The following is an 18,532-nucleotide window of genomic DNA, read 5'->3' on the forward strand; positions in this document are numbered from 1 at the left end:
TACAATTATTCAGGATATTATTTCTCCTTGCTTAGTTTCCAAGCAGGCAGTTAGACTGAGCAACCACAAACATAGATCTTGTAACCAGCTTTGACATGAGAGAGCAGCATTGCCATAATTCTGGAGATATCTCTTTCTTTTCTAAACTATATTGGCAGCCCATGATACCAGAATGTCAAAATGACATTCACTCTGTGTTACACAGTGTATAAAAAGTTGTGTTTACATTTTGTCTCCTTTGCCCTTTTCAATTTTGCTTTATTTTCTTATAGTTTCGTAACTTAAGCTGTACATATTTGGAGATTTTTTTTTTCCTTTCCTCATCTAGCTTTATGGCTTGTTCTGGCTGAGGTGTCCTTTGATTTTACAAGAAATATAGGCTAACACATGTAATTGTTCCACAGTGAACCGATCTGTCTGGAGCACTGGGGGAAGATATATATTAAAGTTTTCTTTCATGCTATTTACAGACTATATTGCTGGCTCTACAAATGATGCAAAATATTAGGAACTGCAACAATAAGGCTTGGGCTAGTTAGCAGGGAGCATAAATGTATGGTGGAGCCAAATACTCCTCAGAGTAATATTTTCATCAGAAACAGAATGTACTGTAACCAGGGGAGATAAGCATGAGTAGGCAAAACTGACTATGCTTAGAGCCAACATGCAACATGCAACAGCAGCTACAAATCACATACTGCTGAGTGACACCTGAAAAACTGAAGCCTGATTCTTCTATCAGGAAGAGCCCTTCCTGCTCTAAGTGGGGTGTGAGGCAGGAGCAGGTCACAGGGACTGCCAAAGTGTGCCAAAATGCATCTGTGCCAACAGCACAGAGCAGCTGTGACACCAGCTAGGAGGGGAGGCTAGGCTGTGCCCAGCCTCTGGAGACCTGCCACTTGGTCCCTGTGCTGGTGGCAAGTGGCCCTCTGATAATGGAGTGTTTAAGGAAGTGTCACTGAGCCGAGTGGATTGAGAGCAGGGAATCACCGTGGAGGAGCTCAGCAGCCTTTTCCATGCAAAGAAATGTGGGAGGACTTTGGTGTTACCAAGCAGGACAGCAGTGATAAAAACAGCCAGGGATTGTTGCTGAGGTGGAGTAGCAAACCTTGTTTAACACTGGGTGCATTGCAGTGGTAACAGCAATGTGGAGTCAGTGCTCCAAGTGCTGCATACTAGGACTTATTTAAAGAGCCTATTGTAAAAGTCTTCGAGACAGTTAATTACCAGTTTTTGTTATGTCAGGAACTCCTTGAGTTAAAGCAGAAAGAAACTATTCATGAATATGTTCCAGTTCTGTAGTTTAATGGGACAAATTTAAAAAAAAAAGAGAGAATGAAACTGATAAAATTATTTAGTTCATGGAAAGATTGAAAAGCCTTTCAAAAAAAGCTGAAATTACATATTGTGCCCCATCTACTCTTGCATAAGTCGTTGAAATTACTGGAGACTTAGCTGGACTAATCGTCCATTGCAGTTATGCATGAGCCTTAGGGAGTGCACAGGGTGCATATAGGTCAAAGCACCAGCCTATGAAAGAGAGGGAAATTATCCAACAGCATTCTTAAAAATGTAGATGTCCAGGTATGAAAAGCCAAGAGGCTTGGCTTGCATTTAAAAAGTATTAAGAGCAAGTGAGGAATTTAATTTAATTTATTCACCAAATGGGCTTGAAGAGGTGCAAAAAAAGGACTGAAGTTGGCCAGGCTGGGTGGGTCTTCGAGCAACCAGCTCTTACAGAAGGTGTCCCTGCCCCTTGCAGAGGGTTGGAATTAGATAATGTTTGAGGTCTGTTCCAACCTATTTCCTTCTATGAAGTGATGCTAGGCAAGAGAAAACTTTCAATGGAAAACAAAAATCTACAGAGGACATTAATATAGACTCATTCCCTTCCTGCTTACATGAGTTTTTCCCTCTGCACCTCCTTGTTTGCCATAAAGTTACTGGTGGACCATGATTATTGCAAGCAGGTTCAGGCCTAAGAGTTCCATCTGATCAGAAAAAAAGTAATACTGCATGCTGCATATTGAATTGATCTGCAGGAGTAAATGCCTGTTTAGAGCCTGTCTCATACTATCAATATTCTTCAAACATCTACTTAGCTCCTTCAGAGCACCCTGAAAATCACCAACACATCTATTGAATTGAGTTTTAAAAACAACTCAGAAACAGAAACAAATCAAAGTTTTGGCTCTGCTGGCTAGAAGAATACTGTTGCTGAGGGGGTGCTTCCTGTGTGTGTGTCTGAGTACCTCCAAAATGACCTGTCATGTATATATGTGTCCTGGTTTCTTTTGTTGCAAAGAGAGTTTATTATGAATTTAGCCTACCTCTTGGGAGAAGAAATTAGTCCAGCTTACCAGAATACCCACCTTTCTAATTCTTACCATTCCACAAGTGAGACCCCAGACCTGCTCATATATTATGAGGCATCTTGGAGGAAGCTTTTATGATTTTGTGCCTATAAATGCAGTAATCTCTCAGGATATGGAGAAAGTGCAGAGGATATTGAACACAGTTTGTTAGATATTTCCTCTTGGTATTACTTGTACCTTTTCATCCATGGTAAACTTTTCTGTGTTTGGCTTTTCAGAAGTCCCCAAGTCCTACACCAAACACCTTAGGTAATGATACTACTGTAATGTAGGGCTGACCACACTGTAGAGGTTATCATCAGCCTTTCAGTGGTGCTCTCTTCCCAGGGCAGATTTCCCATTTGGCATGCTGCTCCTCACTTCTCCCTGCTCCTGCTCCCCAGCCCAAGGGCTTTGCTCTGGGTCTAAGAGCCCCTCTGATGCATGCTGAACTTAGAGGGTTCAATATATGAGGCTTTTGCTGTGTTGTTCTTTAAAGTGCTAATTTGGTTTTACTAATATATTTTCGATGTTTGGGATTAGCAGAGCTTGTAAGAAGACATCAGACCTGTCAGGTTTACAAGTCCACTCACCACCTCCACCCCCTTACATATATTTTTAAATGGCTAATTAGGAGATAATGCCAGTGGAACGAAATACTGTCATAAGATAATGATCTCACACCACTATAGAAATGGTAAGTGGAAATGTTTATTTTCAAAGGGAAGAAACACTGATCATGTGCCTAATCCTATATTCTTACACAAGTAAAATTCCTGTAGTTTTCAGCAGAGCCTGAGGTGACAACATCCTATTACTGTGGTAGCGTTTCTGGATACCAAATGGCCGTAAGTGATGCAGTCATTTTCTCCAAATGATACTGGTGCAGTATTGGAACAGATGTTTCCCTTACCTTTATTAGCCTGTTGTATCTTCTAACGTGGAGGACAAATTTTGCATGTGCTTCATTGCACCAGCTTAGATGATTTTTTTTAAAGATGTGTTTTAGGAAGCAGTGAGCTGTGGTTTGGATGAAGTTATGCTTATTTTTAACTTACTGACAGTTCATAGTGGTGATACACAAGTCTCAGTTGCTACTGCAGGCTCCCTTTGGTACACTAAGGATCCTCTCTGTTTAAGTAAAAAATGGCCTTCCCTCTGTCCTTCTGGAATTTTGGAAACAAGGGTTGTCTTAAGTTCACCTTTCAGGAGTTAACCACCTTACCTTTGTGGTGGGGTGAGGGACTACTCACAGATATCAGGTAGAAGTGCATCAGCTCTTCTGGCCTCACTGTTCCTGCTCCCCAGTAATAGAACTGGAACAATGTGGGGCAGCTTTACCTATCACTCAAGCTCATCCTTGTGCTTGTATTCCCATCAGCAGTGTTGCTGGGGGCTGTGCTGTGCAAAGGCTTCCCAGATCACCTTCCAGGGAGCCCCTCTCTGCTACGAGGTAGCAGTAATGGGGTGGCCACATTCACCTTTACTGCCTCTCCCAGGGAGACCTTCTTTCTACTGCAGCTCTGGACTCACTTTAGATGCAGGGCTGTCTTACAGACAGGGGAACACTACAGTGGAAATTGGAGGCAGCTACAGAGCTGCTTTCAGAGAAAAGCCTGACAGTGAAAGCATTGAGGTTTATCCTGGTCAGAATTAACTTGCACAAGTAGTCAGTGCTTCTCCATGGAAGGTGGCCATTGGTTTTCAGAAATTACTGCTGTTTTCACTATTAATAAAGCTTCATCTTTCCATTGGATCATCTCTAACCTGCTGTAATTGTTCTGATTTTTATTTTTTACCTTGTTCACCAGTTCATGTCTAAATACAAGAAGATGTTTATATTGCATACATTCAGCTTTAATTGGCCCTTAAAAGAAGGTGTTGATTAGAATCTTCTCAACATCAACAGCTCGCTCGCACAACATTCTCTAATTACTGTTTATTAATTTAGTTCAAGTGGCATAGTTGAAAGCCCTGCTCAGATGGGAGAAGTAAATTGTCACTGGTATTGAATATGTAAATTATGTGCCATGTAAGTTTCCATGAAGAATGTTTAAAGTTAAATGTTACCCACATAAAGCCTTCCAGTTTCATCTAAGCCAGCCATATGACAGCTTTGCAAAAAGTGTCGTGAATATTTACCAGCCCTGGCAAAAAAAGTACTTGCCTATCCTTTACTTTTTTCTATTAACATAATCATGATGATAATAATAATTTATTTGCCCATCAAAAAAAAAGTAATCATTTATTCTGGCTGGCTGGAGATTTGCAAAGCTGCCAATTGAATCTGAATTACATGTTGCTACAGTATAGACATTCAGCAGCCTGGATTTCTTGCCCTAGTGCAGTAACCCTCCCTTCTCTTTAATTAGCTTATAAAGTCAGAATTTCTTTAACAAAGTACTCATTAAACATTGCCTTGTTACATTACTTTAAAATGCAATTAAAAGTTTTAAGAGTGTTGTGGAGTTTGTGTGCCATTGTCAGCATCCATGTCACTCACTATCAGTTTCCACCCACTCACGCAGATCAGAGGCTTCCTGTTAAATATAGATGGCACTTGATAGCATTTCTATATAGACTAGGCATAAAACAATATCCTGATGAGGATGACCTGACTGCACCTTATATTTCTGGGAATTAGAGAGGAATGGAAGGGAGGGCTTTCTAGAGGAAGGAGGAGCTCAGAGTATTCATTGTCCTTCCACCTCTCAAAATTTTCTCTCTGTGGCCCTTTGTGTGGGAGTAGCTGCACATTGCTGGTAAGTGCACTGCTTCCAAGTCTTCCCAGACAAAGCTGCATGGGAATACCACATAGTTATTCTATTATGCATCTGAAACAAGAGAGACAGACATTGCATGAAAAAAGATTAAAAATATCCAATGCCTGAATGCTGCCTGGGCCTTCACCCAGTCCTCACACTCTCGCTGGCTGTTGCTATCATGAATGGCACTAATCAATTCCAGGAAATCTCTACAACAAGCATTATGTCACATATGGTTACATCATTCCCTCTAACCTCTAGGGCTTCCTGTTGACATCTTTGGAGCTCTTCTACTACCAAATGGTATTAGAAGAAATGCCAAGCTGTATTTTTATTCATTTCTGTTTGCCAAAAGGAATTCAAATGTTTCCCTTTTGCAGGTTTCACCTACTGGGTCTTATCTTTGCTTCTTAAAATGAGCAAACCTTAGTGGGCCTTCTCAGGGTCTCTCCAGATGTTTGCATAAAGGATGGTAAGTGCATGTGAGGGGTTATTGAGACAGAAGGAGCTAATGCCTCTGCAAAATATATTTATTCTTAATGTCTACCAAACTGCTAATCCAGCCTGTCAGTGGTGTAACCTCTGTTATAAATTCCACCCCAGGAAGCTGTTTCTCTGTTTTGTTCTTCATTCTCTCTAGTAGTTGCTGCTTTCCAGTGTGGGCTATGTTTCACCTTCTCATTGATTTCAAGCATTGTGCTTCTTGGCATTCCCCTTTCTCCTTGCAGGACCATCTCCAAAGGTAGAAGCCATTTCTGTCTTGGAATAGACAGTGCCACCCCATCAGCTTCTCCTTGCAACCCCCACTTATCCAACCAACTGCTTAGCTGAAAAAAGCAGGGCTCAAAGTCATTCCAGTCATTCTAAGGAGCAAGATTCCTTCTCAAAAACTGCTGTGCTCCTTGGTTTGGTTATTTTTTATTCTTATTATTTGTCTGGTTTATACCTTCCTTTCATTCTAAGAGTTTTATTTTTGTGGCTGTTTCTGTGTTTATTCACTACTGCAGTAGGTATCAACAACATGATTAAATTCCAGCTCTGACTGTTGCAACATAAGCGCTCTGCCTTCATTATCTGCAGTGCCTAAAACTATTTGATCTCTAATAAGTTCACCTGCGAGTGTGCCTCATTTGCATGATGAGGCTAACTGGTGCAGCCTGGGTGCATATTGGTCTGTGATTTCAGTTTCTCTTCGATCAGATGCATCAAACAGAAGAAACTATTAGAATTGCCAGTGACTGTATTTTTCTGTGTTAATCATGCCAGAATACTAGGAGTCCCAGGCAGCCTTACCAGGCTGGAGAAATCCAACAATAAAAAGCATGGGAGTGCTTCTGATGTCAGATCACATACAAAACAGTGCTGTGCTGGGGATAGTTGGTCTGGTTTGATGGCACACGGTGTTAAGATCACACCAAGCCCCTGAGCAGGTTATTCAGTAGCCTCCTCTGGTGAGTTGCACGTCCCATTGCCCCAAGCCCTTGAGGGAGCAGTGCCCTCCAGCAAGGACCTCTGCTCTGGGCCATCAGGCTCACAGCTGGAGGTGTCCTTCAGCATCTCTGAGGGTCTCTCCCTGACTGTCCCCAGCTCACATTCATCCTCTCTGGTCCTGCACTTAGATCCGGTTGACATTTATTTGGCAGTAATACCAAGGATTTTACTACCCAAAGTGTGTAGGGAGAGAAAATGTGTTCTCTTACACCAAACTTTTAGGAACCTGAACCTTTCTTTGTGTCTGAAACAGAAGAACTGGACTTCAAAGCCAAATGTAAGAAAAGAACAGCAGCTCACTGATTGTGAGATTCATGGCAATAGTGCTGAAAACGTGTCAAGTTGCCTATTTCCTTTCTAGATCAAGATCAGGATAGGCCTCTTTTACTGTGTTCAGCATGACTTTAAGAAATGTGATTTGCCCCATTGTAGCATCCCTTACTTTTCTAATTTCAGATTTCAGCTTCTTATATTGCATTTTCATTTGAGACAACTTTTAATTGAGCCGAATGATCTCTGAGAACATCAAAATGTCTCTCATTGATCTGAATGGGTCCTAGACTGAGTTTGCATTTCATACACAAAACCAACTGTTTTCTTTTGCTCTTGGGCTCACATAGCAAATAAAAAACTAAACCAAGCAGAGCCAAACAAAATCATTCTGAGGAGCTCATCAGACAGTATTTGTTTTGTACAGAACAGTAATTTTTCCCTAGCACATACTTCCAAGAATTTTTTAAAATGTCATTCATCTATCATCTGCCCCAACAGACAATAGTTGTTCCAGAGAAGCTGTTGCTCTCTATTAGGTCAATGATCAGTGAACTAAACATTTTCTACTTAGGCCTTCATATGATAAAAGCCTAAGAGCTTTGAAGGAGCCATTACAGACTATTGCCTAGAAGAAATATCCATTTGAAAATTCAGCAATTATGTACTTCTATAATAGCGTGTAAAAGGAGCTCTGGACCCATTATGGGTTATTGAGTAAATAATGTATTTTTAAAAGTGTCTAAGTAATTTATATGATAGCCTGTATTGGCAGCAAAGAGTGATTGTAGACTAAACATTCTGTCTTTCTCTCTTTTAAAAAATCTCATTTAAATCCCTAAATAGTAATTAAAGAAAGAAATCCCTGATGCAGTTTCAGTATTTCTATAGTAGTCAATAGCTAATGGCTCTGACTTTGCTGCACTGAGGCTGCCATTTTGTGCTGAGACAGTTTTCTCTGGTCTGACTTTACTTTTTTGGTGTTGATTGGATAAGACAGGAGGCTTCATTATCAAATATAATGTAGAAGTGTCCAGAGGCCTCCTCGAGGTCAGACTCACACTCATTAGACCTATCCATAATCAGGAACAGCCACTAGCCAGAAGTGCCACCAGCCCAGAGAGAGAAGACAGGAAGCTGCCAGTCCCTGTTTTAGGGAAGAAATTAGTCTTGGAGAAAGGTAATATGTTGTCTGAGATCATGCAGGGAACAAAGAACCTCTGCCTCCTAAGTCCAAGTTTAGTTCCCCTGCTTTATATGTGGACCTTCCATGGAGAGGCACAGTCTGAGCTTCTCGTTGCTGTACATCCTGAGTGCTAATGCAAACTGCTCCTCTGTCAGGTGACCTCAATGGTCTTGCATCAGACCACTGCATTCAGCCCTCTCAGGCACAGATCCTGGTCAAAGTAGATAAGAAAATACTGCAGTTCAAAAAATATACATTATAGCAACAATGCACTATGAAATGTGCAGGAAAACAAACTTGTTTTCCTCTTGTAAGCATGCAGTAAGTTTCCTTAGTCCTCCCACTTATTTATGGTACTGCTTCCTGCCATAGCAGGAACATTCCATAGTCACCTCTTTAATAATTTTCTGTCAAAATTTGAAAGAATAAGTTGAAACAGTTTTGTTGGTGGTGGTGGGGTTTTTTGTTTATTTGTTTTTTGTTTGGTTTTGGTTGGTTGGTTGGGTTTTTTTAAGAAACACTAACATGTGTTAACATGCTCTGAATTTTGGACATTATCTTGGGATCTCCAAGTATCTGTCAGACCAAGCAGCCTTCAGTGCCCCAGGGACAGTACTGGACGTCTGTACTACCTGTACCTTAGAGCATTGCAAAGGGCCTGGCTTGAGGCAACAAAAGTAAAACAATTTTCTGCCTATGGTGATGTTCTATCTTAACTCTTTTTGATGGTACTTTATCTGGCATAAATTTGAGACAAAGTCACTTAATTTGATGCTCTGGAACCTGCAGGTCCAGACCTGTGTTGTAACTCATTTTATACGTGAAATACCTTACCAGCCAGCAGGAAGCAAGCATCTGTTTTCCATGACTGCCAGGAGTTCTAATTTCCCTCTTCAGAGGCTGTGTAATGCCTGCTCCTTCCTATGTGTGTTCAGGGCATACTGTGTGCTTCCCATAGCTAGCTATGCTCTTCAGTCAAATCTCAAGAACATCACCTTTAGACCTGAGTTTGAATACATCTGTTTAATTTCTCATTGTTTAAGGAAAGTGGTTCTGATGCAATGAATAAAAGTGTTGCATTTTAGCTGCTTTCTGGGAGATGTCAAGAGACAAGTCTCTGTAGAGAGGCTGCTGGCATGTGAGAGTTTGTTTTTCATGTGTTTGGAAAGACACAAAGAAGAGAAGAAATGCAAGGGTACCAATGAGCACATAGTTCAGAAGACAAAAAAGAAAGGGAGTGACTTAATGTAGAAATGGTAAGGTACTAGAGAGAAAGATGAAGTAAAAAATGGTGAAGGATTGGTAAGAGAGACAGAAATAAATGAAGAAACAAGGTGAAAGGTGTAAATACATTTAAGTTTTATTCGAGCAAAACATATAACGCCTAAAAAAGCAATTGGTCTCTCTCACAGACTGTATTTGTCACTTAGGAAAGGAGAGTTATCTGTTGGGATAATTGACTGGAGTGATGATGAAGTACCTATCACTGGAGCATTTCTATGACAGACTAGTCAAAAATCTGGGGGGTACTGCCAGCTATTGGATGAACCCTTCCAGATCTATTTTCTATGACCTCAGCATCCCATAATGCATGAGTGGGAGCAGTACCTCAGATGTGTGATCATGGAAAACCTCTTTCTAACCTGGTCACCTCCTCGCCAAAATTCTCTGGGATCCTGAAGAGTAAACAAGGCACATATTTGGAAATGAAGTCTATGAGGAAAATTAATATAGAAGGAGAAAGAAAGGAAAATGAACTGCTTGATCTGCAGACATTTTCTTCTGCCTTATGGACCAAATGCCACAAAACTTGCAATTTCCTCCTCATACTGAACATCCCCATTCTGCAACAAATACCTAGTTTGGCTTAGATACAAACCCAAAGCCCTCACAACTAGAGTTTGTGAGGTTTCTTACTGACTCCAACAGCGTTAAAAGATCTTGGGGTCTTTTTTCCAAAAACAGTTATTAATTGGTCTGCTATGCTTCAGCTCTAACTCTGTTCTCCCATTCAAGGAAAATTCCTTCTTATTTCAACCAAAGTCACAGTTATGAAGTGGTCTGGGATTATTCTAGACTGGTGATTATTTCTATGCAAGCCATCAGTTACCATCACTCTATTAAAAAAGTGCAAAACAGGCTTGTAAAAATAAAGTCTGGAGAGGCATCAGATTGAGATGAAATAAGCTTTCATTCTCCCATCATGTGGAGTTTCTCAGGGCTTGCCAACAGGACCTAGAAAAGCCGAGTATGCTAATGTCAGGTCTTCCCTTGGAGGCAGGAGACTTGGATTGCTCCTGTACATATATACATATACACTATAAGAAGGCACACCATTCCTTCCCCACACAAATATGCCCTGTGTTCTTTTTTTTACACTCTGAGCCACTGAGTACAACACTGGTAACTAGAAGAAACTGCTTTTTTTTTTTTCCTGACAGTACTTTAGAGACATTAGATTCATTATTTGAGGGTGTGTATGAGATTCTGGAAGTAGAATTTATGTCTGCTATGCTGTGAGATCTTTGGTATGATATTGACTCACTCATTGGCACCTGAGAGAGGTTTGGGGAATTCAGCAAGTTTTCAACAATCCAGTTTGAGAGATTAAACAGAATTATAGCTCAATCAGGTTTGTCCTAATTTTATTAAATTTTTACCATTTCTAATTGCATAAACATATGCAGCCAAGTGTGCAGGTGGGGACTGGGATGATGTACAAGGGCACTCAGGCTCCATAGGCAGTTAATTGGTGGACTAACTAATAGAGCACTTGGAAAGACTGGTATTTTTTTAGAACATTCTAGGGTAAAATCCTGCCCCCATTTAAACTGAGGCAATCAAGAGAGGAAAGATTTTAGCTATAGATTCTGTTGGAACTGGAGAAAGAGATGAAAGGATCTATCTGATGCAGAAAATATCCAGGATGAAAGTGGTTGTTTTGGGCAAGATTCATTAGTTATTTGTCTTGGACACAGGAAAAAGACAGAATGTCTCAAGACCATAGTACTAGCCTGATAAATATGGTGATATCATAATAGCAGGGCAAATGAGAAGTTATTTTGTGTGAACATTGTTATTGTTAGCAAATGCTAAGCTGTAATGTTTTCAGTGATATTTTATATTTTGTTTTAGAAAATAAATCTGGTTTTTCTATGTATAGGAGAGCTCTATGCTATGGTAAAGTGACACCAGCTGAGGTACTGGCCTGGCTGTTTATGTGTGTACTTTCTCATGAAATAATATTACTGTCCATATTTGTTAAGGGAGTACTGCTGTTGACTTATTTTCTACAATCAAAACAGAAAGAGGGGTAGGAGGGAAAAGTCTGCATTCTGGTTTTTGCTCTGCAGTGTTCTTTATCTCTGATACAGCATCTGCACTATGAAATTCACCCTGAATGAATGGACACTCAGATGTCTTCACTTCCAGCAGAGAGGACACAACTCTCAGGCTGAATTAGGCCATTTGGAGAGGTTTACCAAAATCTCTGTGGTTTACACACACAAGACTTTTCTCTCACGCTGGTCTGGACTGAGCACTTGGTGGGTAAGTAAAATTTTATTTTTTTTCCTTTTGAAAAGCAGAATAAACCACAGAAGTTGGTCACATATTTGGAGCTGGACTTCCCAGCAAAGGTTTGCAAAGTCCTCTAAAAAGTCAGAATATTTAGTAAACAGATCATGAAATATTTTCTAGAAACAAACAAACAAACAAACAAAAAAAAAAAAATACAAGAGGGATTTAATAATGTTGGGATGCAGTTTTCTGTTAATGACTTTATTTTCTTCTTCCTCCTGTTTAGGCAGTAACATACAGACTGACCACATCACCAGTGTGAAATTGCTGATTAACCTTTTGACTCTGACAATTGAGACTTCTCTCAACACCAACTGGTAATGCAGAAGACCATTAGTAGTTAATATTGGGACATCCCAGTTCCAGATGTCAAAAGGTTAATGAAAAATCAAGTATCTTGCTTTTACTGGGGAACCTGGAAACCTTCCCCCCCAAACAGTTCATTTTTTCTGATAAATAAGCCAGACTTCTTGAGCTGAGAAAGACGGGTGTTTTGCTAATGTGTACAGCTGTTAATTGAGAAAGATTTGGGTATGCTTGTTCTTCTGGATGTAGATAAAAGAGAGATTTGTTGGCGAACTTAGTTGGTCTTGAACACCCCTTTGTTCAAATACACTACTTCATAATAACGCTTTGTTCTTTCTATAACAGCCATGCAGGGATTTTGAGTGGAATACTCATTTTCTTTAAGTCATATCTGCCAGTAATCATTCCTGGCTTAAGACCAGCTGCCATTTATGTGTTTTACGAAAATATAACAGTTTTACACTCAAAACTATTTTCTTTTTACGTAAAAGCTTCAGCACAAGCTGGTTCCCCATATCTACCATAAATGCTATTTATCACAGATTTTGGTCTTTAAAACAGAAAGATAATGTTAAAACATTTTGATTACCCTTTCCTTGCTGCTATCATTCACAACCCATCTTTTCTAATTATGGTATTAGGACATTTACATAACCGGGAAAAGGGTCCTTTAACTACATTTCTATTATGTTTGGCACTTCTGTGAAAGGATATTATATTCATGTGCATTAGAGATTGCTTATAAAAGATCAAGACAATAATAGCAGATCAGACGATAAAGGTTCCCTTTTCTCCTCCCAGACAGGCTGTCTCTGACAGAAGAATACAGTTCATCAAAAGTGTCTGCAGGTTGTCAAACTCAGTGAGATTTGGGGACACTCGGAGGCTGTCATGGCCAACAAGAAGATTTTCTGTAGGGTTCTGCCATCATTCACCCTCAGGAAATAATCACTCACTACATTCTGCATGCTCTCATGATAGAGCTCTATTTGAGAAAAAAGAGCCATTTTATCAAAGGACAATATATCCCTTCTCTTGGTCCATGTAGCTTCCATTATCAGACCATAATAAATCATATTTATGTTCTCAGTTAATAAGACTGATTACAATGCAGGTTACAGGCATGGGAAAAGAAAATCAGGTGAAAAGATGTTTTAATGAAAATATGATAAGCAAACAGCTTCTTGTGAACATTTCAGGCTGTTATTTGTAATGATCACAGGCAATTTTTGATACATCTTCTTTAGCAATGGCTTAAGCTGCATAAATTGGCTTGCCACTTTATACGTTGAAATAGGAGGAATCCCAGTGTCCTTCTTATGTTGTCTAGAATCATTATATACATTATAAGCATAAAATGAGTTTAATGTATGTGCTTTGAAAAGAAGGGGAAAACAGAAAATCAGGGAAGACTGATTTTAATGCTGCTCAGAATGATTTTGAAATTTTCTACTCATCTTTGTTACTAACGGTGCATTTTCCATGAAATTTAGGAATGACATGTACTGCTTTCATCTCCTTAAAATTAATATACTGTGCTCTCTGTTTTTCTCAATTTCTTCAAAGTTCTTCTTAGAGCACTGTGCAAAGAGACAGAGGGAAATTCTCCACTCGAAGTGTAAGAACATGTGGTATTAATGCTGAGGGGAGTTAAGTGTCTGCTTCTACAGGAGAATACACCCCAGTGTTCCTGAAGGGCACCCTGTTAAAATGGTGCAAGAATGTTTAACTCCAGCATATATGATGCATTCAAGGGCCAACTTCCACAGAATTTTTAAAAGTGATTAAGGCAGTTTTTTATTAGGGTAAATATTCTGATATTATTTCAGCATTTAAGTGTATGGACGGAAGTAGCTGATGGACTGTCTTGCTCTCATCTTGTGAAAAGTCTTATTTTGCTATTATGTTCAGCATCATACTTTCAAGATGAAGTTAGCAATTTAAGGAATAATTTCCTCCTGCTGATACATAATTTTGACCGGGTCTCTGAAATCCTACAGCACTTGTAGAATGATTAAAAAGTAGCAAACTTGTAGAAAGACTCCTTGGTGTTGTGTCTGCAGGACCTATTCTGCTCTCTAGTATTTCACTAAACTCACTCTTAAGCAAATTTTAAAGCTTTGTATTTGGCCTGGCCCTGGAGAATGGCCATGAAATTACCTTAACCCTTTTAGGACACTTCAAAAGAGCAGTGCCCATATAAGAAACAGCAGACTGCTCTTCAAAGGCAATATCCTGATATGACAACACACGTAGATAATGTACTTCATGATGGAACTGTTTGATACAGAAAAAACCATGTTGTAACTGCCTTCACTGTGAAAGGGGTTTAAAAATGCTGCCTGCCAACTCCACAAAAACCAGAGCTGCTATTTCAGTTAAAGGCCAGTGGATTGTATTTTTCACATCAGTTTTCACTAACCTCAAACATCACTGTTATGACAGACTGTCATCCAACCAAACCAGCATTCTGGTGCCATTCAAGCAAGCAGGAAAAAAGCAAACACGAAGGAAACTTAAAAGTCCAAACAGTAATTGGGGAGTGCATGTGAGTGAACTACTTTTGTGTAACAATACTGATTACTGAAAATGAAACACTTAAAATAAACAAAAAGCAGTGTTTCTGAGCCAATGGTGTTTTCTTGGCTGGCAATTTCTCTTTGTTCTATTCCATGATGCCAGGCTCAATGGTTGAAGGGGTGTTCTGGGCCAGATGTCAATCACAATGTCTGACATAAACAAAAATAGCTAAAAAGGCATGCCAGCATCTTCCTTTTGTTTTCCCATTAGCTCCATTTTTCTTTTCATAGGCTGACAAAAAATTACTGCCTCCAAGTGAATTCAGTAATGTCACTATATATCTAATATCTAGGAGACCTTTTGTTTTAGCTTTACTGGGCTTAACCACAAAAGACACTTGACATTGACAAAGAATCTGTCAAACATACAATGATCAGTGCAATGAAACCTCTCATGACAGAAGGGCACTATTCTGCCTTCCCCTTGCCTCCAGCAGCAGCCTGTCTGAGCAAAATATGCTGGAGCACATGTAGCAGCTGAACCATTACAGAGCAGGCCAGAAGCTGAGATGTGTCTTGTTTAAGTTGTCATAGCATATTAGTATAATTAAAACTGCCAAAAGAGTAGAAAAGATAGATGGAAATGTTACATTACTTGTTTCTAGAGATTAACCTCCAACCAGAACTGAAATAGAGAGACACATTTTGGATTTCTTAGAGCTCTGATATGGAAGAAAACAAGCCCAAGAGTACATCTCTCGAAGTGTGAGACATGAAGTCATAGTTCCTATATTTACACAAAAAAAGCAGAAATAGTGTTTCAGACAGACACTGTTTCCTCTGTGATTACAGCTCCCGTTGTGGCTGTACTCTGCAGAGCAGTTGTATCATCTCTCAGCTAATTGCTTTCCACTCCCCTCTGCCTTTGTGCCTGCAAGGTCTTGACACCTCTTGGGCTTGCTGATGAGCTGATGTCACTGCTCTTCACCCTGTCCCCATCTGTGGGCTTGGATGGTGCTCCAGGTGCCCAGCCCCACAGCAGTACACGGTGACCCACGGTCCAGGCTCTGGGCCTCAGCAATGCCCAGCAGCAATGGGCAGGAACTCATCCTGCACAGGTTTCATCCTTTGGGCATGCCCTGGACTGGAGGCAGGCACAGATAGACCAGCCCTGAGACTGCTCTTGAATCCAGCTCCCTCGTGCACAAGACAGCCAGAAAGGGAAGACTTAGATTACTTTGCTTAAGCTATTTCTGCTTCTCATTGCAAGGGAAGATGTTTGAACAATGGGTTCAATTTGAAATCTGACCTTTCAAATGTCAAGCTTCATGCTCGTTTCTGTGTTGAATGTATAGATAAAACATATGGCTTTCTAACACTGACCTGGAAAATTATATTCTCTTCATCAAAGAGATGTTTTCCTTCCCATGCATTGTTACCTTTCATAACTATTCAGGACAAACTAGTTATGATCCCAATTTATAATTGTGCCCTGAGTTATATCTGGTGGTGAGAAAATTATTTAAAACCTTCTGTGTGTTTGTTCAATTGTAGATGTTGGAACTCAATTTATCCATAAGCTGAGGAGGACGTGAACTGGCTCCAGCTGTTCTGAGAGAGAGAAGAAGCAGCACAACAGTCCTCTAACAAAAATGGTACATTCAAGGAGAAGCTTCAGGAGCAAGGTAGGTTTCATGTTCATTTCTTCTAGTATTAATGAACTTCACATCTTTGCCTCATTTTCTGATTTGCTTTAAGTGGAGAGATGATAAATGTGAGCCTTTAATTTTAGGCTACCCCATATTTCCTGTATTTCCCAAATTTAAATCTCGGTTAATGACTTCTCCATATACGGTTTCTCTTAAATTTCTGTCCGGGCCTGTAGATGTGCATAACTAGCAAAAAATAAGTTATCTGCATTTAGTGTTGGCTTTCAGAACCCTCACCGCCAAGTCACCTCTCTACTGCATCTCACCTCACATGCATTTCTGTGTAGTGCCAGGAGAAAAATGGAAAATAGCCATGAAGTAAAAGCAGATTCTGCTCCCATTAAAGGCAATGAAAACAGTGCTTTTACTTCTACTTACTCAAAATAGCGGAGAAAAATGAAGTGGAAACAAGCACAACAAAACACCTCTGCCAGCTATCTACAAGCTAACCAAGGCTTCCACTAATGAGGTGCTCTGGCATTTTAAGAAAGACAGGTTCTTCCAGAAATGGAAAAAATACGCTGAGTTTTTCCTTCAGTTCTGAAAAGCTAGTGAAAGAATAACAAATTGTATTTAAAAAAGGGATGACAGTCAAACTTTTAATGCTGTCTGTGCTATTAAATACCTAAAGATGCCCATACAATTTCTTGTCAACTAAATGCTTTTACATATATATTTGTCAGCTTATTAAATATTGATACTTACATACCTCACCTAATTATTGACTGTATTTATGGGGTCATTTAAATGACCATACATTTTTTTGAGAAAGTTAATAATATCAAATTACAATAATGAAGTAATTTTCCGGTCAAATTTTCTAGAAGACTCTATACTATGGACAATCACATAGTCTATTAAACAGAATAGTACAGTTTGTGGAAAAGATAATAGTCCAGATCATGAGATAGCACCAGATTTCACATTATGATTTCCAGATGTCTTTGTGAGCTTAATGCATACAACATTGGTTTAAGTCTAATCTGCATGGCAGAAATGCAAGTTGTTCCAATTTTCTCCTCACTGGGGCTGAAACAGGAGGGCATTGTTCTGCTGCTTTGGAGAGAGGAGTTTACCTGAAGGACAGGGGAAAGTTGCACCTAGCAGTGTCCACATCCTCATCTGGCTGCAGAAATCTGGCAAATCTGCCCCTGCCCTTTATCTTCCCACCTCAGCAGCCTTTTTTCTGCACTCTTGTCTCCACGTGGTGTCTCAGTCACCCCAAGACATTGGACAGAACTGGCCTCCCTGTCCTGTCCCCAGCCCTAACCACTGGAAGCATCAGCATCCTCTTTTGTTTAGAATGCTGAAAAGATCTGAGTTATAGCAGCCTGTCTCAGCTGTCAGACTTCTGTGACAACCTGGTTGTATTATTTTGAGCAGTGTGTGCTGCTTCACTGAAGAGAGAGGGTGGAATTTGCCAAACTCAACATCACATATACTCACTCAGAAGCTCCTGGAGTGAGTGTCTGTGCAACCAGAAGGCAGCTTCCCAGCTGTTTGCAGGGTGCAGCTTTGGAAACAAAGCTCCCCGAACATCCACTGTAAAACAATGTATTGCATCAGTTTCCTGAACCAGGGACTAGGTGAAATCACAGCACATGAGTGGCAGCCCAGGGGATTTACAGCACTTTGCAGGGCAGCCCAGTATCCTCTTGTGCCCAGAGGGGCCACAGATGTCCAGAAGTTTCAGGTGGGTCACACATAACTATAAACATGAAATAGTATTTTCTCTGTTAATTTCCTGCTGGAGAGCATTTTACTGGTACAGGTAGGTGGGCTAGATAACAGTGTAAAGATCTGACAGGACATTTGCTTTTCAATTCTAGCACTGTTGGGCTGGGAAGTGAAAAAGAGCTCTGCAAACAGAAAAGGTGTCTGACATGACAGTGCAATGGGAAAAAAAAGCTCAAGGCTACTTTTTCTCCATGGAAATCTCTACCAAAAATTGTCAATTTGGTGCTTTATGAATTTCTCTCTGGAGTCAAACATTCAGTGTGAATTTACAAAGGAGTGAGGAAGGAGTATTTTGGCTCCTTCAATCCCACGTACAAAACCTCCCAGGGTTTCAGTGAGGTTTTTAGCATTTCCTGCAGTCTTCAAATGTTATGCTGTGCAAGGATGTGCTTATACATAATTTTGTAATTGAAATGGCATGTTTACTGTTCTATTTCATGCTTGATTGTGTTTTTTAAACACCTTTACTCATGCTGTTAGAAGTGGGATTATAATTAAAATGTCCTGTTGAACACCTTGTTCAGTTCAATGAAGGCATAATGGAAGTATAAATACTTGTTCTTGTTGACTCTGTGATGTCAGCACAACAAACGCAGTAAATGTCATAAAACAAATC

At 40.0% G+C, this 18,532-nt stretch overlaps 1 long non-coding RNA gene across 4 annotated transcripts in view; it reads left to right on the forward strand.

Moving 5' to 3' along the window:
* Positions 1–18,532, forward strand: part of LOC148222822 (uncharacterized) — a 42,614-nt gene that overhangs the window by 19,346 nt on the left and 4,736 nt on the right. Inside the window, exons 1-4 of one of the 4 annotated variants that reach the window (XR_015805409.1) lie at positions 1,952–3,051; positions 5,500–5,591; positions 11,441–11,615; positions 16,025–16,155. This is a non-coding gene — a long non-coding RNA (uncharacterized LOC148222822). Of the gene's footprint in view, positions 1–1,951; positions 5,592–11,440; positions 11,616–16,024; positions 16,156–18,532 lie in introns of those variants that run through there. The other 3 variants (XR_015805411.1, XR_015805408.1, XR_015805410.1) reach the window with 3 other exon arrangements.

The sequence above is a fragment of the Sturnus vulgaris genome, chromosome 9 (genome assembly GCF_052056855.1).
Source record: "Sturnus vulgaris isolate bStuVul1 chromosome 9, bStuVul1.hap1, whole genome shotgun sequence".
Taxonomy (NCBI): domain Eukaryota; kingdom Metazoa; phylum Chordata; class Aves; order Passeriformes; family Sturnidae; genus Sturnus; species Sturnus vulgaris.